The sequence below is a fragment of the Macaca nemestrina genome, chromosome 8, assembly GCF_043159975.1.
Source record: "Macaca nemestrina isolate mMacNem1 chromosome 8, mMacNem.hap1, whole genome shotgun sequence".
Taxonomy (NCBI): domain Eukaryota; kingdom Metazoa; phylum Chordata; class Mammalia; order Primates; family Cercopithecidae; genus Macaca; species Macaca nemestrina.
In genome coordinates, this window is record NC_092132.1 from 154,005,246 (window position 1) to 154,031,524 (window position 26,279).

Here is a 26,279-nt window from a genome sequence, read left to right on the forward strand (position 1 = left end):
GTTTCCTTTCTCTGGAGAAAAACTTTTCCTCTCCTCTCTGGAAGGCAGGTGCTTGCTGTTGGTTGTTGGTGTTCTACTTACTGGTTACCTGAGGGGTGGGGTGCAGGCATCGGTGAGGGAGGATAATAAGGGTTGACTGTTAATGTACAGATTTTAATCAACCCTCCTGTTTTCTGATGCCTGCCTCACTTCTTCGCCCCTCACCCCCAGGAAGGTCCACAGATGATGCTCCTTCTCAAGGCTGTAAGGCCATCAAATCACTTTTTTGTCTCTGCTGCTCTCTCTACATGATGGATAACCATCATGGTTTCTTGGGAGGGAAAGGAAACAACTGGGTCAGTATTTGGTCTACCATCTTTAAGTTGGAAGCATCTTCCAACTGAAGCTAGAATAACAAAGCTTGAGAAAAGGTTTTTAAAATATCTAATATCTCAACTTTTGGGGACAATTTGAACATCTTAAGGCACTAAGTTACTGAGTTTTCTGAAAAGGGTGATAGGGAAACTATTAATTAATTAATTAATTAATCTCTGCTTTGTTTTAAATATATTGCACCAGGTTTGTGTATTATAATTCACACTCAAAAAGTACAGATTTAATTTTGATATATTTTCTTTGAAGAAATAGCTTAACTACTCTTCAGTGCTGCATTTACGCTGTGGCCAAATCTTTGAGACAAAATTATTTCTCTCTACGTAAACTAAGATGTTGTACTTTGAAAAATCATTCCTTTCGGCATGTTTAGATCTTTCTCAGTTTTCTTGAACCTTTTATGCAAGAGCAATGACCTTATATTTCCACATTATTCCTATTAAACACTTAGCTGTGGGCCTGAAAGAAATGTGCAGTTCTGTTAGAAAAAAGGTGGAGAAGGTAGTATCACTATTCCTCTTTCATGGATGGGCAAACAGGTTCAGGAATTTTCCAGAACTGAGGTTTTCTATCTTATAATTGGGTGTTCTTTGTCTCACAACATGCACTTCGTCCTTCTGTATGGATTTGTTTGCTGAGGCTGACTGTGAATTTCAGCTCTCACATGCTAAGTACACATTAATTTCTCTTATCCTTTATTCCCATATAGTGTACGAGTGATTTTGAGAGGGTCCTGTATGGCATGGTCCTTAGGTGCTTGGCAAAATGGGTCCACTCTTTCCCAGGTAACCCTGGCTCTAGGCCCTTTTCCATGTCCTGGCCTTCCCCAGCAGTCCCTGGAGCCCTCTGCTGACCAAAACTCCACAGTGAAGCACCACCCGAATGGTGACCTGTGAAGGGTTCCCAGTTTGGGACACGTTATTCCTCTTCTGTAAAAACTGCACCACTTTCAGATAGACTCTCAGGCAAAGGCACAGAAAATTATGATTAGATTAATGTTCTTTCAGAGGTTTCCTATCGCTGAGGTCATCTGAGCCAGTAGTTTTCAAAATGAGTTGTGGGCTTCATATCCTCAAATATTGCATTTAAATTCTAGTTAAAAATAGTTTCACCACTGTATTTTTCCATTCTAAGACAGATTTTTTCCCATGCTTTACTTATTCTGGAGTTAGCCTGCATCTTACAATTGATCCACTGCATTTCATATGATGAGATCTCTTCTGTTCTTCTAAAAAATTATCAATAGTTTTGTGATGCATATTGATTTAATAGCATCTCAGAATGTAAAACATGCAGGTTACAATCATTAACTCTTCTACAATATTTACATGCAAGAAGACAATATTTCTTTCTTTTTATAAGCCAAATTATATCTAGCAGAAACTCCCATGTATCGAGATGTGGAAGATTCCAATTCGTGGAAGTTCCTCGTCATATTCTGTGCCAGACACTGGAGGCTGGGATGGTGGCACTTCATGCTCCTCACCTTCCTGTCTCACTACTTTTCCTGTGACTGCTGACTGCTGGCCCTTTACTCTGAAGGGGGTGAGAGGACCACTGCCCTGGCACTGGGGAGGGGATGCTCCTCACAGCACAAGAAGTGCCAGGAAGGCAGCCATCACATGCCGGAACCTTGGCCACACCAACCACATCTGGAGAACTGCATGTGACTAGGGCCTAGCCCATTAGGAATGCTACTGTTCTGGGAACATCTCCCCGGCATCCTCATTTTGTTTTCCCATTGGCTAGTCCAGATTAACTTAACCCTTAGATGATTCTAGATCTCCCTAGAAAATACCTAGGTGAGAGTTATCCAGGCAAATTCTCTTTTCCTCCTTTAAACCCCTAAAGGCTATATTGTGTGTGTGTGTGTATATGTGTGTGTGTGTGTGTGTGTGTGTGTGTATGTGTTACAGAAAGACCTAATCTGCAAAAGCACAGCTTGGCCTTCAGGAAATAGATGGGAAAAGTGCTGCTTTACTATTTCCTGGTGCCTCCAAAGCACACACAAAGAGGATATAAGTTAGTACTTTCTCTAATAATTCCATCTGTAACATTGAGCATTTAAAAGTTTTAATAATACCTTTAAATACCATGCCCATACAAGTGCATCATAAAAGGTAGCATGAATGAAACAATTAAATGTCTCAACCTGTCTTCTTGTAAGCCATGAAATAAATTTCTCTCATTATCTCTATGTATATGTTTACCATTTGTGCAAATATACCACTAAATAGAGATTGTAGACAATTTTTATTTTGACAACAGTCCTCATGTAAAATTACACACAAAAATAGTACTGTAACCCAGGTGCATTGCCAGATCCAAGTAAATGTGAGCCAAGGCCCATTTGTTCATGCATGTGTTTTTATGATTTTGTCTGTTCCTTTTCTGACTTACATATTTATAATACAGAATGTGAGAAGAGGTAGCTCTTTGTAGTTATTTAGCTTTAAGACATAGAAAACTGTTCTAGAATCTTTAAAACTAAATTGCAAGAATTTTTTGAAAGTTGCTTGAAATTACAAGTCAAGATTTTAAAAAAATTATTCTTTGAAACTACTTTTCTGTATACATCAAGATTTATCAATAGCATATAAAATAAATCAATAGCAACAAAATAAAATGAGAAAGGATGGTAATGGCCACCTCATATTGCTTATTTCTTTTCTTTTTTTTTTTTTTTGAGACGGAGTCTCACTCTGTCGCCCAGGCTGGAGTGCGGTGGCCCCATCTCTGCTCATGGCAAGCTCCACCTCCCGGGCTCACGCCATTCTCCTACCTCAACCTCCCCAGTAGCTGGGACTACAGGCGCCCGCCACCTCGTCCGGCTAGTTTTTTTGTATTTTTTTATTAGAGACGGGGTTTCACCGTGTTAGCCAGGATGGTCTCGATCTCCTGACCTCGTGATCCGCCCGTCTCGGCCTCCCAAAGTGCTGGGATTATAGGCTTGAGCCAACGCGCCTGGCATTGCTTATTTCTTTTATAATAACTGTCATATAAATTGAGCTCACAAAAATATTTATATTAATAAAATTATAATTTATCATTGGTAATATTTGAGTTTTTCTTGTACATTTTTATGTAGCAAGAAAAACAGTTTTTACTGTTAAAAATGGTTTTTAAAAAATCAGAACAAGCCTAAGCCCCTTCAGTTTATAAATACAATAACCTGAGGCTCATCAGTGCTGGTGACTCACACAGGCACACACTTAGCATTGCTGGATATCAGCTCAGGATCCAGAATGCATTTGAACAATTCATGCTAAATTAATAAATGCACTTTAAAATAGGCCCATATTAATCCCCAAATAACTAAACCTGTGGAATTTGTAAAATAAGATGTTTATGAATGAGGACATGGCATTTCGACTTAGTTCTGACTCCCCCCTTTCTGAAAGCAGAATCTACAGTCTATTTTCCCATTGCTAGATTTCAGAGGAGAGCCTGGTGTCACTTACAGCAGACATTGCAGATGCCTCAGCATTTCAGATGAAGACGGTAAAGACCTTCTTTGTTTCATAAAAACCTTTGTTTTCCAGGGGAGAAAACACAGGTTGGATCTAAACTCAATCCTCCTACTGAAATATTTTAAAGACACTGAAAGAGGTTGTTGCATTTGGCAGGTGCAGGTGGAGCTGTGCGGTCCTGCACTGAAGCCCTGCAGTCCTGGCTTCTCAGTGGAGCTAGAGGAGAATTATATTAATGTGTTTGCACTACTTGCTCAATTGTAAAGCATAACAAATATATTTAACGCATGTTTTTTAAATGAGAATAAAATAGTTTAACAATGTTTACATACCTATTTTAGTTATTACATTCTCTAATCTATTTTTATCCTCACACCATGAAAGCGCTCCACCATCTCCATTTCAGAAAGTAGACAGTAACTGAACAACACTATCTTCTTTTAAAAAACATTTATTTCATTATGAAAGTTTATGGTTTATGTAATTAATACCTTTTTGTGGTCTGCATTCAATTGGTGTGGGCATCTGCACACTGTCGTGGGTCCACCGTTGTGAAATCGCACACAGTGGTCTCACTGCCCTAAACAGCCAGGGCTCTCTGTCCATCCATCCTTTCCTCTCCCCAACCCCTGTCAACCACTGATTATTTTGCTATCTATGTAATTTTCCCTTTTCCAAAATGTCACATAATGCCCACAGCAATGAATGCGAGTTTCTTTTGCTCCACATCCTCACCAGCATTTGGTGTTTTTGGTCTTGTGGATTTTGGCCATTCTAATAGGTATGTAGTGGTATCTTACTGTTGTCTTAATTGGCAATTCCTAATAACACATTATACAGAGCATCTTTTCATATACTTAATTTCCATCTGCATATCTGTTCAGCTTTTGCCCGTTTTTAATTGGGTTATTTGTTTTCTTATTGAGTTTTAAGAGTTCTTTGCATATTTCAGATATGAATCCTTAGATATATTTTGCAAATATTTTCTCACAGTCTCTGGTTTGTCTTTTTATTCTCTTAACAGTATCTTTCACAAAAGTAAAGTTTTTTTATGTTAAAGTTCAACTTCCCAATATTTTTCTTCGTGGATAATGCTTTTGCTGTTGTATCTAAAAGAATCACCAAATCCGAGGTTATCTAGAGTTTTTCCTTATGTTATCTTCTAGGAGTTTGAAAATTTTGCATTTAATATATTGATCTAATATCTACTTTGCATTAACTTTTGTAAAAGGTGTAAGGTCTGTTTATAGATTCTTTTTTTTTTTTTGCACATGGATGTCCATTTGTTCCAGCACCGTTTGTTAAAGAGACTCTCCTCTCTTCATTGAATTGCCTTTACTCCTTTGTCAGAGATCAGCTGGCTGTATTTCAGTGTGTTTCTGGGCTCTTTGTTTTGTTTCACTGATGTATGTGTATATGTCTTCTGTTTTGCCTTCAGTTTTGTAATTGCTACCTCAATGTAATTGCTACCTCAATTTGCTTATGAATTCTCATTTGTAAACAGAAAAGCATAAATTAATGCCTGAGTACATTTTAGGGTAGATGTTGCCTTGAATACAATGAGCAGATGAGTTATAATTTTAAAGTGAATATAAAAATTTGACCATAGTGGTAACAGATTTGCGAACTAGTGATATCAATGACAGAGTCCATTGCAATATTGCTTCATCCTTTGGCTCAGCTCTGCTTCACACCAGGTAAGTACCAATCCCTTTTGTGATTCATTCAAGGATTTCTGTGGGGTGGAAAGTAGAAATATGATATCAGTGGAGGGAGAGAAGGCAGTTTCCCAGACTGGGAGCAGTCAGATCTCCAGTGGGTCCCAACACTGCTCTGTGGCAATACCTAGAGGGTGATGGAAACAGAGACAGGGTGCAAATAAGGTGGGTGCTGGCCCTAGGGTTCCCAGTGTTTTCTGGTTCCCATGGTCTACAAGACGTCCAAAATGAGACCTTCTGGGTTTTGGGGAGCTCCCTGTGGAATTGGAAAATGAGGAAGTGAGCAGTGACAATCTAGACTCATTATTAGAGGTACATCTCTCATTTTTCAGCAACCAAGGAGCCTTCGATTAGTAGTGAAATTGTGGCACCCCAACAATGGTGGAGTGGAATGTCCTGCTACTCTGGAGGGGTGATGGCTCAGGGTCGAGACTGAACTAATTAGAAAAAAGAATGCACTCCAGGAATATCAAGTCCAAAACGAAGCTCTTCAAACCATCTGGGAAGACAAAACAGCATGACAAGGAAAGGTATATTTGTCTGATCCCAGGAATCAATATAAACATCCATGATAACCCCACCTATTTTTTAAATATATGATTTGGATGAAACAAGAGAAAGAGACTGATTGTTGCTGAGTCCCTGCTGCAGTCCCGACACAGCTGGAGATGCCCTGCTCCCCTGCTCCCCTGCTCCCCTGCTCTCCTGCTCTCCTGCTCTCTTTATTTTGTTGATGCTCATGAGGACCCTGATGTCTGACGAAGAAGTTTCCCGTCCAGCTGTGCCCCTGGTGTGTCACGTGCCAGCCTTGTCAACGCACACGAGAACCTGACAGGGTGAGTGTTATAACCCCAGTCATAGAAAAGGAAACGTCTCTAAAGTCTTTAGCATCTTGCCCGAGTTCGGACACTTAGCAGAGGCCTAAGTTTAGATGTAGCCCCGTCTTGCTCTTTGACAGCCTCAGCACCACGTGCCCTGGGTGACCCACGAAGTGAGTCACTGACAACCCTCGTGGTTGGCTCATGGCACAGCATGGAGCGAAATGGCCCACTGACCTCTCCAGACACTTGGACAATTCGTGATATAGTTTATGCGGTCACTCCCAGTGAGTTCTATTGTTCAGTTTAATAGAATACCTAATTCTGTGTTTATTATGAATAAAGGGAGATTTCTTGTGGTTTTTAAGAATATGAAGCATATCTATTTTGTATACAAGTTGGAAGTTCCAATACTATAGGAAGCATAAGTGCAGGTTATAATGATGGGTCTTTTATGAGACTGAATTCACATCAAACTGAATCAGTAACTCCGGCTGTATGAACAGGGTGAGACATTAAACATTTAATGAAAAGAATTCCTTTCTTAGGTCACAGGAAGGACTAAATGTGTCTAATTATCATGCCCGCTAAGAAGATGTATTGTGATATTTGCAGTTAATCACTCATTCAGTTCCAAGGGTATCTATTAATTGTCTGCTCTGGGCATAACAACAATTGGAAGCAGTATGTTCACATGAAAAAAAACTTACCTGAGGCTCTAAATGACCAGCACACATTTCTGATTTGAAATACATATCTAAAGCTTCAAATGCATAAATAGATATCCCAATCTAGAACTAAGTTAATAGTTGCTTAGAATTAATTGTTTAAATTATCCTGGGAATCAGAAAGGTATGTCTACATGAAACAATAAAGGTTATGTTAGAATTAATAAACTTTAGAAGACCATTTTAATCTTAATATATAAGCATACTACCTAGGCACACTGTTTAAATACATCCGCAACCTACTATTTTTAGATTTAGGTAAATCATTAATCCTTAAATTTGGAAGATTCCAGTGTTAGAGCTCTAGACTATGAAACTTGGATGTTTTTCTAAAATTTTTGAGTTTTTATCCAGAAATACATATTTTCCTGGTACTGAGAACTGCAAGAAATTTCACTTGGAGTCTCCAAATAGTCAACCATGTGTGATGTCAACATCAGTGTAATAGATACTATCACAAACATCCTGTGACTTTTGTTTTTTTTTTATACTTTAAGTTCTGGGATACATGAGCAGAACGTGCAGGTTTGTTACACGGGTATACACGTGCCATGGTGGTTTGCTGCACCTGTCAACCTGTCATCTATGTTAGGTATTTCTCCTAATGCCATCCTTCCCCTAGGCTCCGACCCTGCAACAGGCCCCCGTGTGTGATGTTCCCCTCCCTGTGTCCATGTGTTCTCATTGTTCAACTCCCACTTATGAGTGAGAACATGCGGTGTTTACTTTTCCGTTCCTGTGTTAGTTTGCCAAGAATGATGGTGTCCAGCTTCATCATGTCCCTGCAAAGGACATGAACTCATCCTTTTTTATGACTGCATAGTATTCCATGATGTATATGTGCCACATTTTCTTTATTCAGTCTATTATTGATGGGCATTTGGGTTGGTTCCCAGTCTTTGCTATTGTGAATAGTGCTGCAGTAAACATATGTGTGCATGTGTCTTTATAGTAGAATGATTTATAATCCTTTGGGTATATACCCAGTAATGGGATTGCTGGATCAAATGGTATTTCTGGTTCTATATCCTTGAGGAATTGCCACACTGTCTTCCACAATGGTTGAACTAATTTACACTCTCATCAACAGTGTAAAAACGTTCCTATTTCTCCACATCCTCTCCAGCATCTGTTGTTTCCTGACTTTTAAATGATCGCCATTCTAACTAGCATGAGTTGGTATCTTATTGTGGTTTTGATTTGCATTTCTCTAATGACCAGTAATGATGAGCTTTTGTTTATATGTTTGTTGGCCACATAAATGTCTTCTTTTGAGAAGTGTCTGTTCATATCCTTCACCCACTTCTTGATGGTTTTTTTTTCTCCTTGTAAATTTGTTTAAGTTCCTTGTAGATTTTGGATATTAGCCCTTTGTCCGATGGATAGATTGCAAACAGTTTCTCCCATTCTGTAGGTTGCCTGTTCACTCTGATGAGAGTTTCTTTTGCTGTGCAGAAGCCCTTTAGTTTAATTAGATCCCATTTGTAAATTTTGGCTTTTGCTGTCATTGCTTTTGGCGTTTTAGTCATGAAGTCTTTGGCCATGCCTATGTCCTGAATGATATTGCCTAGGTTTTCTTCTAGGATTTTTATGGTTTTAGGTCTTATGTTTAAGTCTTTAATCGATCTTGAGTTAATTTTTGTATAAGGTGTAAGGAAGGGGTCTAGTTTCAGTTTTCTGCATATGGCTAGCCGGTTTTCCCAACACCATGTATTAAATAGGAAATCCTTTCCCCATTGCTTGTTTTTGTCAGGGTAGTCAGACATCCTAAACTTTTAAATTTAAGAATTTACATTTTTTTAAAGTAACTGACAACTGACAATCATTTAAAAATCCATAACTTAAAAAAATAATAATTCCTCCTAAGTTTTCTTTTTTTAAAAAAATTTATTTATTATTATTGTACTTTAAGTTGTAGGGTACATGTGCATAACGTGCAGGTTTGTTACATATGTATACTTGTGCCATGTTGGTGTGCTGCACCCATCAACTCATCATTTACATCAGGTATAACTCCCAATGCAATCCCTCCCCCCTCCCCCCTCCCCATGATAGGCCCCTGTGTGTGATGTTCCCCTTCCTGAGTCCAAGTGATCTCATTGTTCAGTTCCCACCTATGAGTGAGAACATGCAGTGTTTGGTTTTCTGTTCTTGTGATAGGTTGCTAAGAATGATGGTTTCCAGCTGCATCCATGTCCCTACAAAGGACACAAACTCATCCTTTTTGATGGCTGCATAGTATTCCATGGTGTATATGTGCCACATTTTCTTAATCCAATGTGTCACTGATGGACATTTGGGTTGATTCCAAGTCTTTGCTATTGTGAATAGTGCTGCAATAAACATACGTGTGCATGTGTCTTTATAGCAGCATAATTTATAATCCTTTGGGTATATACCCATTAATGGGATGGCTGGGTCATATGGTACATCTAGTTCTAGATCCTTGAGGAATCGCCATACTGTTTTCCATAATGGTTGATCTAGTTTACAATCCCACCAACAGTGTAAAAGTGTTCCTATTTCTCCACATCCTCTCCAGCACCTGTTGTTTCCTGACTTTTTAATGATCGCCATTCTAACTGGTGTGAGATGGTATCTCATTGTGGTTTTGATTTGCATTTCTCTGATGGCCAGTGATGATGAGCATTTTTTCATGTGTCTGTTGGCTGTATGAATGTCTTCTTTTGAGAAATGTCTGTTCATATCCTTTGCCCACTTTTTGATGGGGTTGTTTGTTTTTTCTTGTAAATTTGTTTGAGTTCTTTGTAGGTTCTGGATATTAGCCCTTTGTCAGATGAGTAGATTGCAAAAATTTTCTCCCATTCTGTAGGTTGCCTGTTCACTCTGATGGTAGTTTCTTTTGCTGTGCAGAAGCTCTTTAATTTAATGAGATCCCATTTGTCAATTTTGGCTTTTGCTGCCGTTGCTTTTGGTGTTTTAGACATGAAGTCTTTGCCCATGCCTATGTCCTGAATGGTACTACCTAGGTTTTCCTCTAGGATTTTTATGGTATTAGGTCTAACTTTTAAGTCTCTAATCCATCTTGAATTAATTTTCGTATAAGGAGTAAGGAAAGGATCCAGTTTCAGCTTTCTACTTATGGCTAGCCAATTTTCCCAGCACCATTTATTAAATAGGGAATCCTTTCCCCATTTCTTGTTTCTCTCAGGTTTGTCAAAGATCAGATGGCTGTAGATGTGTGGTATTATTTCTGAGGACTCTGTTCTGTTCCATTGGTCTATATCTCTGTTTTGGTACCAGTACCATGCTGTTTTGGTTACTGTAGCCTTGTAGTAGAGTTTGAAGTCAGGTAGCGTGATGCCTCCAGCTTTGTTCTTTTGACTTAGGATTGTCTTGGAGATGCGGGCTCTTTTTTGGTTCCATATGAACTTTAAAGCAGTTTTTTCCAATTCTGTGAAGAAACTCATTGGTAGCTTGATGGGGATGGCATTGAATCTATAAATTACCTTGGGCAGTATGGCCATTTTCACGATATTGATTCTTCCTATCCATGAGCATGGTATGTTCTTCCATTTGTTTGTGTCCTCTTTTATTTCACTAAGCAGTGGTTTGTAGTTCTCCTTGAAGAGGTCCTTTACATCCCTTGTAAGTTGGATTCCTAGGTATTTTATTCTCTTTGAAGCAATTGTGAATGGAAGTTCATTCCTGATTTGGCTCTCTGTTTGTCTGTTACTGGTATATAAGAATGCTTGTGATTTTTGCACATTAATTTTGTATCCTGAGACTTTGCTGAAGTTGCTTATCAGCTTAAGGAGATTTTGGGCTGAGACAATGGGGTTTTCTAAATATACAATCATGTCATCTGCAAACAGGGACAGTTTGACTTCTTCTTTTCCTAACTGAATACCCTTGATTTCTTTCTCTTGCCTAATTGCCCTAGCCAGAACTTCCAACACTATGTTGAATAGGAGTGGTGAGAGAGGGCATCCCTGTCTTGTGCCAGTTTTCAAAGGGAATTTTTCCAGTTTTTGCCCATTCAGTATGATATTGGCTGTGGGTTTGTCATAAATAGCTCTTATTATTTTGAGGTACGTTCCATCAATACCGAATTTATTGAGCGTTTTTAGCATGAAGGGCTGTTGAATTTTGTCAAAAGCCTTTTCTGCATCTATTGAGATAATCATGTGGTTCTTGTCTTTGGTTCTGTTTATATGCTGGATTATGTTTATTGATTTGCGAATGTTGAACCAGCCTTGCATCCCAGGGATGAAGCCCACTTGATCATGGTGGATAAGCTTTTTGATGTGTTGCTGAATCCGGTTTGCCAGTATTTTATTGAGGATTTTTGCATCGATGTTCATCAGGGATATTGGTCTAAAATTCTCTTTTTTTGTTGTGTCTCTGCCAGGCTTTGGTATCAGGATGATGTTGGCCTCATAAAATGAGTTAGGGAGGATTCCCTCTTTTTCTATCGATTGGAATAGTTTCAGAAGGAATGGTACCAACTCCTCCTTGTACCTCTGGTAGAATTCCGCTGTGAATCCATCTGGTCCTGGACTTTTTTTGGTTGGTAGGCTATTAATTATTGCCTCAATTTCAGAGCCTGCTATTGGTCTATTCAGGGATTCAACTTCTTCCTGGTTTAGTCTTGGAAATGTGTAAGTGTCCAGGAAATTATCCATTTCTTCTAGATTTTCCAGTTTATTTGCGTAGAGGTGTTTATAGTATTCTCTGATGGTAGTTTGTATTTCTGTGGGATCGGTGGTGATATCCCCTTTATCATTTTTAATTGCGTCGATTTGATTCTTCTCTCTTTTCTTCTTTATTAGTCTTGCTAGTGGTCTGTCAATTTTGTTGATCTTTTCAAAAAACCAACTCCTGGATTCATTGATTTTTTGGAGAGTTTTTTGTGTCTCTATCTCCTTCAGTTCTGCTCTGATCTTAGTTATTTCTAGCCTTCTGCTAGCTTTCGAATGTGTTTGCTCTTGCTTCTCTAGTTCTTTTAATTGTGATGTTAGAGTGTCAATTTTAGATCTTTCCTGCTTTCTCTTGTGGGCATTTAGTGCTATAAATTTCCCTCTACACACTGCTTTAAATGTGTCCCAGAGATTCTGGTATGTTGTATCTTTGTTCTCATTGGTTTCAAAGAACATCTTTATTTCTGCCTTCATTTCGTTATGTACCTAGTAGTCATTCAGGAGCAGGTTGTTCAGTTTCCATGTAGTTGAGCGGTTTTGATTGAGTTTCTTAGTCCTGAGTTCTAGTTTGATTGCACTGTGGTCTGAGAGACAGTTTGTTATAATTTCTGTTCTTGTACATTTGCTGAGGAGTGTTTTACTTCCAATTACGTGGTCGATTTTGGAGTAAGTACGATGTGGTGCTGAGAAGAATGTATATTCTATTGATTTGGGGTGGAGACTTCTATAGATGTCTATTAGGTCTGCTTGCTGCAGAGATGAGTTCAATTCCTGGATATCCTTGTTAACTTTCTGTCTCATTGATCTGTCTAATGTTGACAGTGGAGTGTTGAAGTCTCCCATTATTATTGTATGGGAGTCTAAGTCTCTTTGTAAGTCTCTAAGGACTTGCTTTATGAATCTGGGTGCTCCTGTATTGGGTGCATATATATTTAGGATAGTTAGCTCTTCCTGTTGAATTGATCCCTTTACCATTATGTGATGGCCTTCTTTGTCTCTTTTGATCTTTGATGGTTTAAAGTCTGTTTTATCAGAGACTAGTATTGCAACCCCCGCTTTTTTTTGTTCTCCATTTGCTTGGTAAATCTTCCTCCATCCCTTTATTTTGAGCCTATGTATGTCTCTGCGTGTGAGATGGGTCTCCTGAATACAGCAGACTGATGGGTCTTGACTCTTTATCCAGTTTGCCAGTCTGTGTCTTTTAATTGGAGCATTTAGTCCATTTACATTTAAGGTTAAGATTGTTATGTGTGAACTTGATCCTGCCATTATGATATTAACTGGTTATTTTGCTCGTTAGTTGATGCAGTTTCTTCCTAGCCTCGATGGTCTTTACATTTTGGCATGTTTTTGCAATGGCTGGTACCGGTTGTTCCTTTCCATGTTTAGTGCTTCCTTCAGGGTCTCTTGTAAGGCAGGCCTAGTGGTGACAAAATCTCTAAGCATTTGCTTATCTGTAAAGGATTTTATTTCCCCTTCACTTATGAAACTTAGTTTGGCTGGATATGAAATTCTGGGTTGAAAATTCTTTTCTTTAAGAATGTTGAATATTGGCCCCCACTCTCTTCTGGCTTGTAGAGTTTCTGCCGAGAGATCTGCTGTTAGTCTGATGGGCTTCCCTTTGTGGGTAACCCGACCTTTCTCTCTGGCTGCCCTTAAGATTTTTTCCTTCATTTCAACTTTGGTGAATCTGGAAATTATGTGTCTTGGAGTTGCTCTTCTCGAGGAGTATCTTTGTGGCGTTCTCTGTATTTCCTGGATTTGAATGTAGGCTTGCCCTACTAGGTTGGGGAAGTTCTCCTGGATGATATCCTGTAGAGTGTTTTCCAACTTGGTTCCATTTTCCCCTTCACTTTCAGGCACCCTAATCAGACGTAGATTTGGTCTTTTTACATAATCCCATACTTCTTGCAGGCTTTGCTCATTTCTTTTTGTTCTTTTTTCTTTTGGTTTCTCTTCTCGCTTCATTTCATTCATTTGATCCTCAATTGCAGATACTCTTTCTTCCAGTTGATCGAGTCGGTTAGTGAAGCTTGTGCATTTGTCACGTATTTCTCGTGTCATGGTTTTCATCTCTTTCATTTCGTTTATGACCTTCTCTGCATTAATTACTCTAGCCATCAATTCTTCCACTTTTTTTTCAAGATTTTTAGTTTCTTTGTGCTGGGTACATAATTCCTCCTTTAGCTCTGAGAAATTTGATGGACTGAAGCCTTCTTCTCTCATCTCGTCAAAGTCATTCTCCGTCCAGCTTTGATCCGTTGCTGGCGATGAGCTGCGCTCCTTTGCCGGGGGAGATGCGCTCTTATTTTTTGAATTTCCAGCTTTTCTGCCCTGCTTTTTCCCCACCTTTGTGGTTTTATCTGCCTCTGGTGTTTGATGATGGTGATGTACTGATGGGGTTTTGGTGTAGGTGTCTTTCCTGTTTGATAGTTTTCCTTCTAACAGTCAGGACCCTCAGCTGTAGGTCTGTTGGAGATTGCTTGAGGTCCACTCCAGACCCTGTTTGCCTGGGTATCAGCAGCAGAGGCTGCAGAAGATAGAATATTTCTGAACAGCGAGTGTACCTGTCTGATTCTTGCTTTGGAAGCTTCCTCTCAGGGGTGTACTCCACCCTGTGAGGTGTGGGGTGTCAGACTGCCCCTAGTGGGGGATGTCTCCCAGTTAGGCTACTCAGGGGTCAGGGACCCACTTGAGCAGGGAGTCTGTCCCTTCTCAGATCTCAACCTCCGTGTTGGGAGATCCACTGCTCTCTTCAAAGCTGTCAGACAGAGTCCTTTGCGTCTGCAGAGGTTTCGGCTGTGTTTGTTATTGCCCTGTCCCCAGAAGTGGAATCTACAGAGACAGGCAGGTTTCCTTGAGCTGCTGTGAGCTCCACCCAGTTCGAGCTTCCCAGCAGCTTTGTTTACCTACTTAAGCCTCAGCAATGGCGGGCGCCCCTCCCCCAGCCTCGCTGCTGCCTTGCCGGTAGATCACAGACTGCTGTGCTAGCAATGAGGGAGGCTCCGTGGGTGTGGGACCCTCCCGGCCAGGTGTGGGATATGATCTCCTGGTGTGCCTGTTTGCTTAAAGCGCAGTATTGGGGTGGGAGTTACCCGATTTTCCAGGTGTTGTGTGTCTCAGTTCCCCTGGCTAGGAAAAGGGATTCCCTTCCCCCTTGCGCTTCCCAGGTGAGGCGATGCCTCGCCCTGCTTCAGCTCTCGCTGGTCGGGCTGCAGCAGCTGACCAGCACCGATCGTCCGGCACTCCCCAGTGAGATGAACCCAGTACCTCAGTTGAAAATGCAGAAATCACCGGTCTTCTGTGTCGCTCGCCCTGGGAGTTGGAGACTGGAGCTGTTCCTATTCGGCCATCTTGCTCCGCCCCTCCTCCTAAGTTTTCAACCAAGAGAAGTGAAAATCTGTTGACACAAAGGCCTGAATGTAAGTATTCATAACAACTTTCTTCTTAATAGCCAAATATTTTTAAAATAGCCTATCACTGAAGAATAGATAAGCTGTAATATATTCCTACAATGGTTACTGCCCAACATAAGAATGACATATACACTGGAAACCACATGGACATATCTCAAAGGCATTAGAATACATGAAAGAAACTAGTATAGGAGAATATTCTATATGATTCCATTTATATCAAATACTTCTTTTTTGAGATAACATCTCACTCTATCACCAAGGCTGGAGTGCAGTGATGTGATCACAGATCACCGCAGCCTTGACCTCCCAGGCTCAGGTAATTCTTCAGCCTCCTGAGTATCTGTGACCAAAGGGGTTGGGACCAAAGTGGTGTGCCACCACACCTGGCTAATTTGTGTGTGTGTGTGTATTTTTTTTTTTTTTTTTTTTAGAGATGGGGTTTTGCCATGTTGCCCAGGCTGATCTCAAGTTCCTGGTCTCAAGTGAACCCCGCTTCTCAGTCTAGTGCTAGGATTACAGACTTGAGTCATTGCACGTGGCCTGTATCATATTCTAAGACAGACAAAACTAGAGTGAAAGAAAGCAACTGCCAGGAGCTGAGGTGTGGGGCAGGGGTCACTGACTACAGCAGCATGCAAGGGAATTTTGGGGGTAATGAAATGTATTTTAATGGTAGTGTTGTGTACATGACAATATGTATATTTGTCAAAATGCATTGATTTGTACACTTAAAATTACTAAATTTTATTATATGTAAATTAAACTCAATTAGATAATAAAAAATAAACTTTTGATCCTGAAAAAATACCTACATACATACAAACTACCTCTGAAACAAACTACTTTTTCAGAATTTCTAATTTAAATATTCAGAAATATGAATGATGATGATGAATTTTAACAAGGCTTACATAATTCAATTCTGTTTTGGATCATGTCTGAGAGGCATATTAGCTGCTGGACTTATTTGGATTTCCTTACCTCCTTTGCATATGAAAAAATAAGAGGTTGAGACAGAAACAAGATATTAATTTATGTACAATGAAACTTTCTACTGCCCAGGAAATGAGGCTTTCTATTGTCCAATGAATTGTGCCTGGCAGCACAATTCACTGCTTCACAATTGATCGTTCTTTTTACCCTCAGAGCATCCTTGAAATGATTGACTCAACCATGAGAGAAACACTGTAAATATTCTCAGATGCAAACTCACAGTACCAGCTTCACAGAACACCTGCAGGTGCAAGTAACTAAAAATCCAGCTCAATTTGACTTTAAATACAAGGGAATTTATTGACTCAGGTGGGTAGTTCAGAAGCAGGCCAGGCTTCAGGGTGAATCTGAGCACAGAAACTCATGGATACTACCAGGACTGTCTCTTCCCAATTTTCTGCTCTGCCTTCAGTGAAGTCAGAATAATTCTGCGTGTGGCAAAATCTTCAGGAACAATTTCTGAGGTTGCATTCTTCACCAAAGAGGGAGCATGAACAAGCACACTCTTGTTCCTAACAACCTAGCACAACTTGTATTTGACTCTAATTGGAACAACTCAGATCCTTGCCCATCCCCAAGTCCATTAGGGGGACCAAGGGAGTGCTGTGTGGCACCTGGCATGAGCCTCAGTTATGCACCCACTTTGGAACCAATAACTGTGACACGGGGTGAGACAGTGCTGGTTAAGTCAACCGGGACCCACCCCATGTTTCAAACCATGTGACTGAATAATTCAGGGCTCTGTTAGGAAGGAGAAAGGGGGATGTTTCTTAAATAGCACCCAACACTCAACTACAATTTAATTTGACAGGAACCCGGAGGCGCTGCCATAGAAATCTCTCACAGTTGCTTGGAATGAGAGCACTCAATATAAAAATCCTATGGTAGCAACCCTATGGCCTCAAGGGCGCCACGCAGTTGGTGTGGAGGGTGGGGCAAGGAGGGTGGGGAAGGGCTCAGGGTCTTCGGAAGATGAAGCCAAAGAACAGATGGCACTGACTTAGCAGAGTGGAAAATGTTTAACCCCAAGGGATGCCTACAGAGGCAGCTAAGCCACACCACAGACTCCTAGAAGGGCTTGTGTTAGGGTTCCCAAGTATCTAGGTAAGCTGAGGAGATGATGAGGCAGACACAGAGGGTCAGTTCAAAGCACATTGGGAAGACTGTGATCCCAAGACCCCTCAGTCCACACTGGCAGTCAAATGCTCCTCCCTGACATCGGAAAAAGAAACAATTTATTTTCTTCAGATACTGAAACAGAACTTTTCTAAGCTCCAGGACACTGGATAATGCTGCTTATGCAAAGACAGTATTTAGTGAAAGCCAATTTACTGAGCAGGGAGATCAGCGGACTCTTTCTCCCTCTTGGCTCCCAGAATGCTGGGGTCAGCTTGCAGTCTTAGGAGACTGGCGACCTCTTTTTGGAGAGGATCTGCAGATACCAACATTTTCAGGGTTTCCTCAGGTCCAGCAGTGCCAGGCTCCTGTGGGCTCTTCTTTTGGGGAAGCAAAAGAAGACTCCATCTGTACACACAGAATGCATTAATTATATTTTCTTATTTTATGTTTTCTTGATGCTCTAGCATCTGGTGTTTACTGGGAAAAGATTGCCTTTCCCAGGGCCAGCCAATTAAACTACCAATTCAGAACCCATACTCCTAACCACCTACTTTATCTGGCTCTGATACTGTAGGAGACAATACCGCCCTTCCTTAATCACCACAGGGTGAGGTACTAGGCAACTAGAAATGGCCCCTATGCCCCAGAGCCTGCTGAAGCTATTAACGCTGGACAGCCTAAGCCTGCCTGCCCTGCCTGCCCTTGCTGTCCCACAGAGACCACAGCAGAGGATCCTGCCCGTGCCTTCCCCTCTCCTGCCTCTGCCTGGGGCGTCCCTGTGCCTCCTATTTCTAGGAATCTGTGAGTATGAATAAGACAGTCACTTCCATGTCTGCAGGTCTTAATATCCCTGATTAAAACAAAATCTGAGTACATTTTAAAACATAAGGCTTCCAATGGAATTTTTAAAACCCTTATATGGAGAATTTTAAACATATATGTAAATAAACATGAATATAACAAACCCCTATATATCTATAACCCTTCAGAACAACAAGAAACACATGGGCAATTCTGTTCCATCTATATTCCCAAATAAAATTCATACATTGTGATTAGCTGATGTGTTTTTAAGTCTATATAATTTATACATTTCCCTTGTATCTCCTGTATATCATTTTCTTGTAATTTGTTGAAGAAGCTGCTTTGATTTTCCTGATTCATCTTCAGAGTTTAAAATAGAATTTCACAAAAAGAAAAAAATAAAAGCAGACGGAAACAATAAAAATGTCAGAAAAGAAATCAATGGGATTTAAATGGTACAGCTGCTTTGGAAAACAATCTGGCAGTTTCTCAAAAAGTAAGACATAGAATTACTCTTTGATCTATCAATTCTATTCAAGTCTTCATACTGAAGAGAATTAAAAACATATGTCCACACAAAAACTTGTAGAGCAGCATTATCCATAATAGCCAAAAAGTAGAAACAACCCAAATGTCCACCAACTGATGAGCGAATAAATAACATGAAGTATTTCCACACAATGGAATATTACTCAGCCTCAAAAAGGAATGATTGCCAGAGTTTGGAGGAGGAAAAAATGGAAAATGCAGTTTCTTTCTTGGGTGCTGAAAATATGTTAGAATTAAGTAGTGGTGAAGTCTGTGCTACTTCCAGAAAGTGCTAAATTGAACACTTTACATGAGTAAAATGTAGTATGTGAATTATATCTCAACTTAAAAATCAAGAACATTTTCCAGAAATAAAGTTTATGATTTTCAGGTTTAAAAGATCTATTGAGTTCCCCTCAAAATGAATTTCAAAGTTCTTCTACACTAAACACATTATTGTGAAATTTGATAACATCAGAGATAAAGATCTGAAAAGCTTCCAGAGAGGTGAAAGAAAAAGATCACCTGCAAATAATCAAGAATGAAAATAGCACTGAAGTTTTTCACTGAAATTCTAGATATAATAAGAAAATGAAATTTGGCCTTCACATTCTGAGAGAAATATATATATTTTAAACCCAACTAAACCGTCAACCCAGTGTGAGAATAGTGCACAGGCATTTTTGGATATGCACAGCATCAAAGCTTTACCTTAGATCAGGAAGCTACAGTAAAGTGGCAACCTAAGAAACGGGAGAAAGGAATTCCAGGAACAGGTGATCCATGCGGGAGAGAGGAGCAGCATTGCCGAGAGCCAGGGGTGAAGCAATTCAAGCTGGAGACACTGAGACAAACACAGGAGCCCCTGGCATTCTCTGAGAGGCAGTACAATGGTTCTGCACTGTGTGCAGAACTAAATGTGGCATTTACCTCTTATTGGTTACAATGTGCCTTCCCAGGCCTGCCAGCAGAGATTCTAAATCCTAGTGCAAATGATATGGCAACACTTGTGATTATAGACATGAGTGTTTGAATTACAGATCCAAGTCCAAACCCAAATCCTCTCAGTAATTAACTGTATGCTGTCATTTAATTACTTAATCTCTCCAGCATGCCACTTCCTCAGACCAATTCGTATGGGAATATAAATTCATAGGAGTGTTATAAAGGGTAGTTTGTACAATGAGCTCGTGACTATGAAATGCTTAGCTTGGCATCCAAAAAGTCCTCAATAAGTGGTGCAACAATACCTTTTTATTACAGGAAACACACCCAACTTAGAAAACAGCGTTCATGGGGGATTAAGAGAAGTAACTACAGTCGGGTGAGCAGAGGGAGCCAGCGTAGGGAGGGCCTTTCCTAGGTGAGGCATCCACCGCATTTGAAAGTGGGATGTGGGGCCAGAGCTGAACATCAACCAGGACAGGCAGGAATGAAGTAAACAGCTCATACCTATTCCTTCATGGGTCAGTTCCTTTCATTTTCACTTTTGACTCTGATGCAAAATTAGAACTCTTCTCTGCTCAAATGTCACTATTCTTAATAAAGTAAATAAGTAGGATCCAAAAACTTCAATTGCGTAAAATACATGCTCTTGTTATTGCAAGACAAATGGGAAATATTTTGCAGTTGGTCATTGCCATCACAATAACACAAATTCTAAAACTTACACTGTTTACAACTGAACCACACCCTCAAATAATCAAAAAATGGTCCCTCCCTAACCTCTCTCCCCGGCAAGAGAAGGTCTTTGGCCGCCCCAACCTTAGCAGGAGAGGAGGAGGAGAGTGGGAGCCCACAGTTGCAGTGGCAAGAAGCCTGAGGGCTGATGGCTTTGACCAAATAATAGGGAATTGGGTTGACTTGTTTGAATCATTTTCCAAAAACTGATTTATAAAACAGATCAGACTCATTGAAGGAGCTGGGGAATGGGAGCCCACCCCTCAGTCTCCAGCCTCCCCAAACTGCGTGTTTCTCCAGAGTAACCTTGAGTCTCTCCCAGCATGGATTAAAACCCTTGGCTCTTCCAGATCTAAAATCTGAGGCTCTACAATTTAAGTCATAGTTAGGCACTTCCATACCTGTGATGGTAACATGCTTACATACTCAGTCTATCATTGTTTAATATTGAATGAAAGACACACATTTTGTTTACTTCTTATGCAGGAGGTTAGCTGTGTTCACCTGTGTTGTCTCAGGGTCAGCTCTTTTTTTTTTTTTTTTTTTTTTGAGATGGAGTCTCGCCTGTGGCCCAGGCTGGAGTGCAGTGGCGCAATCTCCGATCACTGCAAGCTCCGCCTCCCGGGTTCATACCATTCTCCCGCCTCAGCCTCCCGAGTAGCTGGGACTAGAGTCGTCTGCCACCACGCCCGGCTAATTTTTTGTATTTTTAGTAGAGACAGGGTTTCACCGTTCACAGGGTGGTCTCAATCTCCTGACCTTGTGATCCGCCCGCCTCAGCCTCCCGAAGTGCTGGGATTACAGGCATGAGCCACCACGCCTGGCCAGGTCAGCTCTTTATTTCCAAGAATCTTGTCCCATTTCCTGCAGTCTATTGACTGGGGAAAAGATGTGTCAAAAGTTAAAAGTATGTTGGGCAAAGCCTTAGAAACACAGCTTTTCTGACAAAAACAAGCAATGGGGATAAGACTCCCTATTCAATTAATGGTGCCGGGATAACTGGCTAGCCATGTGCTGAAGATTGAGGCTGGACCCCTTTCTTACACCATACACAAAAATCAACTCAGGATGGATTAAAGACTTAAGTGGAAAACCCAAAAATATAAAAACCCTGGAAGACAACCTAGGCAATACCATCCTGGACATAAGAAGAGGCAAAGATTTCGTGACAAAGACACCAAAAGCAATAGCAAGGAAAGCAAAAATTGACAAGTGGGATCTAATTAAACTAAAGAGCTTCTGTACAGCAAAAGAAACTACCAACAAAGTAAACAGGCAACTTATGGAATAGGAGAAAATATTTACAAACTATGCATCTGACAAAGGTCTAATACAGCATCTATAAGGAACTTAAACAAATTTATAAGAGAAAAACAACCCCATTAAAAAGTGGGCCAAGGACATGAAAAGGCACTTCTCAAAAGAAGACAAACGTGTGCCAGGCGTGGTGGATCAAGAGGCTAGGCCCCCACCAGCTCTAAGGTACACAATCTCAAAGTAATCTCAGCACTTTGAGAAGCCAAGGTGGGCGGATCAAGAGGACAGAAAATCGAGACCATCCTGGCTAACACGATGAAACCCCGTCTCTACTAAAAATATCAAAAATTAGCTGGGCGTGGTGGCAGGCACCTGTAGTCCCAGCTACTTGGGAGGCTGAGGCAGGAGAATGGCATGAACCCAGGAGATAGAGCTTGTAGGGAGCCAACATCCTGCCTCAGCTTTCCAAGTAACTGGGACTACAGGTGTCCGCCACCACACCAGACTAATTTTTTTATCTTTTTAGTAGAAACAGGGTTTCACCATGTTAGCCAGGATGGTCTCGATCTCCTGACCTCATGATCCGCCCACCTCGGCCTCCCAAAGTGCTGGGATTCCAGGCGTGAGCCGCATTGCCCAGCTGGAAAATATTTTCTTCTAAGGTGAGATGCAGCCCCCACTGGAGAGGAATACACCAGAGAGTTTTAAAAAGGAAAAACCAAGGTAAACTGAGGAGCTTCTTGACAGGAGACACAGCAGAGTCCACTCAGCTGGGGTGAATCTCTGCAGCTCCCCAACAGGACAGTGAGCAGGACCCCCAAGTCACTGGTCCCTGCAGCATGGGAGCAGCATGAGCCATCTGTGGCCACATTGTCTCCTCTGGCAGCAGCCTCCAACCAGAAATCCATCTCGGGGTCTGTCCTCACAGGAACCTGATGCCAGAGCTGTGCGCTGAAAGGATTTGGACACAGGTATTTTGTGAAACTGAGCATTTTCCAGGTCTTGCTGGAGGTCATTCTGTGTGAACTTGATGGAGCTCTTTCTCATGGGCTTTTTTTCTAAGTGTGGGAGAGCATGGCCTGCGTGACTGCTGGCTTTCAGCACGTAGTGTGCAAACCCAAGCCAGGGTGTGTAATTCACTGTAGCCCTTGACAAAATAGCAGGGGATAAAGTCATTTCTTAATCTTCTGTTTATTACTCTCAGCCAATTAACTTCTATCTATAGTAGAAGATATTTTGCCATTTTTTTTCAAAATGGAGAAATACCATGCTCTTTAAAAAGTCTTTTACAGGCACAGACTTCTCAATTTCATTACTTTAAAATCACTAAAAGATAGAAAAAAGTGAAATTTACGTATCAAAGACATTTTCTTTTGGCAAAATATTCTATTTTGTGTTTTTTTGTTTGTGAATTTTCCGTGCATGTGTCCAGATGCATAAGGAGTTTATTCATTCAATTAAGTTAAAACATTAGATAACATGGTACATTCAAAAAGTAGTGAGGACACATTTTGTTTCTGTCTCTTTAACTGAGAAAACTGGCTGATGCCTCCTATGTGTGACCACGTGTAGCTGATGCAGATACGGAAACTGAGGTTTTCTTACTTGCTGCCGCTGGCCTGGGCACTGGAAGTTGACTCCAGCAGGGCAGGGTGTCTGTTTTTATTACCACTCAGCAAGCACCATATACGGGTGTGTCTGCCCTCTAGTGGATGCTGGCAGGCACTGTTCTTATTACCACTCAGCATGTGCTGCACAAATACACACGGGTGTGTCTGCCCTCTAGTGGATGCTGGCAGGCACTGTTCTTATTACCACTCGGCAAGCGCTGCACAAATACACGCGGGTGTCTCTGCCCTCTAGTGGATGCTGGCAGGCACTGTTCTTATTACCACTCAGCGTGTGCCGCACAAATACACACGGGTGTGTCTGCCCTCTAGTGGATGCTGGCAGGCACTGTTCTTATTACCACTCAGCATGTGCCGCACAAATACACACGGGTGTGTCTGCCCTCTAGTGGATGCTGGCAGGCGCTGTTCTTATTACCACTCAGCATGTGCCGCACAAATACACACGGGTGTGTCTGCCCTCTAGTGGATGCTGGCAGGCACTGTTATTACTACTCAGCAAGTGCCACACAAATACAAACGGGTGTGCCTGCCCTCTAGTGGATGCTGGCAGGCACTGTTCTTATTACCACTCAGCAAGCACCACACAAATACACGCGGGTGTCTCTGCCCCCAGTGGATCCTGGCAGGCACTGGTCTTATTACCACTCAGCCAGCACCACACAAATACACACGGGTGTGTCTGCCCTCTAGTGGATCCTGGCCAGCACTGGGAGCAAATGTGACTATAAATAAAATTAAAGATTTTAAAAATACCCATTATCTCCAGAAGGGATTTAATTCTAACAGGAGGCTTTTTTGTTTTCTTTTTCAAATGGGCTGATGTGTAAAAATAATACAGGACTGGAGATGATGGACAAAAGCACACTGCATTTGCCTTTCAGCATCTATAATGACTGAATCCTTCCTCAGCGCTGCCACAGGGAGCACATTCACACTTGTGTCACACAAATACCAGGGTTAGGTCAAAAAACCAAGTGTTACCTGGAGGAAGCCACAAAGGCTATGAGACTAAGCCTTCATCTAGAAGACACTTGACAGTTCAGAAGCTGAGATCCTGCAAGGGGTCTTGGAGAGCTCAGCTGTGACCCTGCACTGTATGGAAGGGTGGGCAGTGGGGCCCAGGCAGGTGAAGAGAATTGTCCACTGTTGAGCATTATCAGCCTAAAACCCACATGCAATGCTGTTGCTGCAAAACCACCGACTGTTGAAGACACAAACCACAGAAACAGAACACCTTTATGGTCTCACTGTGCACCTGGTGACTTTTCAGAAGATGAAGATTAAACATATTAATCATAAATTCAAAGTGTCAGAAGAAATACTAGGAGATTTTCTAATCTCTGCTACCATGACTTTTTTTTTTTGCAAGATTCTTGAATTATTGTAAATAAGCTCACATAGGCCAAAGTGCTCCCCTGAAGTCATCCAGAAAGAGGCAAGCTGCTAATCCCCATGTCTGACACATCTGTGTTTTCTCAGGATAATACAAAAATTAAAGATAAGGGAGAGAGAGAGGGACAGAAAGAGACAGAGAGAATTGGAGCTAAGAGAAAACACTTTCATGTTTTGACCCCCAAAATTCCCAGTGAACATTCCCGTTGCCAGCGGGTGAAATCCAAGGCCCTGGCTCTGGGATCCTGCTCTTTCCTATGTTGATTCCTGTTCAAATTTGGCATAGAAACAATATGGAGCTTGTTACACTTCTCTAGACAAGTCATTATGCTTTTGGCTCATAGGCTCCACATCCCCAGACACTCCTTTGTCCTAAACTTCAAGTAATTCAGCTTTACCCTTCAGAGAACAGCTCAGCTGTCACTTCTTCTAAGGACCCTCCCTAGCTGCCTCTCCAACAGAAGGGCCCCCACCTTGTTCTTTGCACCTCTGTCCCTCGAAGTGCTGCTGTTGTCTGTGGAGGGTGGGACCCCGGGGACTAGAGCCCCTCTCATGCTGGAGACACTTGGCACTCAGTAAGTGTATGCTGAGCGGATACAAGTGCAGCAAGCCTGCACAGTCTTACAATGTGTACTCTCATGTCTGGAATAGAGCCCCATTTTCATTCTTTGTAAAATGAGTAAGTGGGGCTGGGTGACCCATACTCTTTTCAACTCAGAAGTCCACTATGAGCCTGACATCAAATAGCTTCCCAGCCAGCACCAGGCCAGGACCCAGGTTACTCAATGTGCCTGTGTCCCCCACAGCATGGGGAAAGCATGGAGAAATGGGACCAGCTCTGCTGCCTGCTGCCCAGTACCAGCCAGCAACTCCAGGCTCACAAAGCCAAGGCACCTGCAGGAGATCTTGGTTATTTAGTAGCTGTGATTGGGCTGGGAGGGGAATGTGTTCACTTCTAATTTTCCAGTGACTAGCAGGAGACAGTTTGAAATGTGATTTTTTTCTCTTGGCCCCCCCCAAAAAAAAAAAAAAGGCTTTTTTACCTTCTCATCCTTGGAGCCATTGGCATTAGCTATGGGCCTGATAGTTTAAGAAAACTTTATTCTCCAAAGTAACATTTTGATAAATAGTGTAAATCTTTATTACAGCAAAACCATTGCTTAAGTGGGCAAAACTCTAGAGGATAGGAAAACACACTCTTGAAAAAAGGTGGTGATGCCCTGAAATTCAGCAAACTGCAGGGGCATGTGTTGTTCTATCCCAGGTCAGAGTGTGTCAGTCATCACTCAATGCCACTCACAGACCACCAACTTCAGAATATCTAGGTGTAAAGGTCTGTACAATAGTCGTAACATAATAATGTAAACAATTTTACATTATTAATTATATTATACAATTACACAATGTAAACACTATTACAACAGGTTTGTCTTCAAAGAATGGCCTTGGTTTCTGTAGGCAGTGTCTCCTCATGGAAAGGTAGTGCATTCCTGCTAAATCACGGACAAAATGGGCCCCCAGGAGCTCCAGGCTGCAGCAGCAGCTTCTCATCTATGTCCTTCACTGCATGATGTTGTTGTTGACTTTGAAAGCTCCTTTTCGTCTAGTTTTATCAACAGAGCTGGTATTTCATGAGGATCTACTACATGCCAGGTTCCAGAAAGCTAAATGCTTTTTGTTTGTTATTAT

At 41.3% G+C, this 26,279-nt stretch overlaps 1 protein-coding gene across 6 annotated transcripts in view; it reads left to right on the forward strand.

Moving 5' to 3' along the window:
- The window catches only part of LOC139355958 (zinc finger protein 669-like), a 58,475-nt gene that overhangs the window by 3,913 nt on the left and 28,283 nt on the right, over window positions 1-26,279 (forward strand). For 2 of the 6 annotated variants that reach the window (XR_011607332.1, XR_011607333.1), the window contains exon 2: window positions 5,893-6,396. The gene's annotated coding sequence lies outside the window, so the exon portion shown is untranslated. Of the gene's footprint in view, window positions 1-3,247; window positions 6,397-26,279 lie in introns of those variants that run through there. The other 4 variants (XR_011607328.1, XM_071068693.1, XR_011607329.1 and 1 more) reach the window with 3 other exon arrangements.